The 203-nt window shown below is 63.5% G+C and overlaps 1 protein-coding gene across 1 annotated transcript in view; it reads right to left on the minus strand.

Moving 5' to 3' along the window:
- LOC104496755 (mitochondrial dynamics protein MID49-like) overlaps positions 1-203 on the minus strand; it is a gene marked incomplete at its 5' end in the record, with an annotated part of 2,265 nt that overhangs the window by 1,506 nt on the left and 556 nt on the right. The window lies entirely within an intron of this gene.

The raw sequence follows: 203 nt of genomic DNA on the forward strand, positions 1-203 counted from the left end.
AGCCTCAGCCCCCCTGAGGCGTCTCAGGCAGATCCAGCGGGTCCCGACACCTGCCTGGTCACTCCAGCCCTGGGAACGATCCCGCTCCAGGTCCGGTATCTCAGGCCCTGCCGTGCCACCAAACCAGGCTCCTTTCCCGCTTGGAAAACACCATCTGTGTCGGACAAGGCAGATTTTGTCCGCGGCAGCCACCGAGCAAACAC

Source organism: Buceros rhinoceros, unplaced genomic scaffold, assembly GCF_000710305.1.
Source record: "Buceros rhinoceros silvestris isolate BGI_N320 unplaced genomic scaffold, ASM71030v1 scaffold29047, whole genome shotgun sequence".
NCBI lineage: Eukaryota > Metazoa > Chordata > Aves > Bucerotiformes > Bucerotidae > Buceros > Buceros rhinoceros.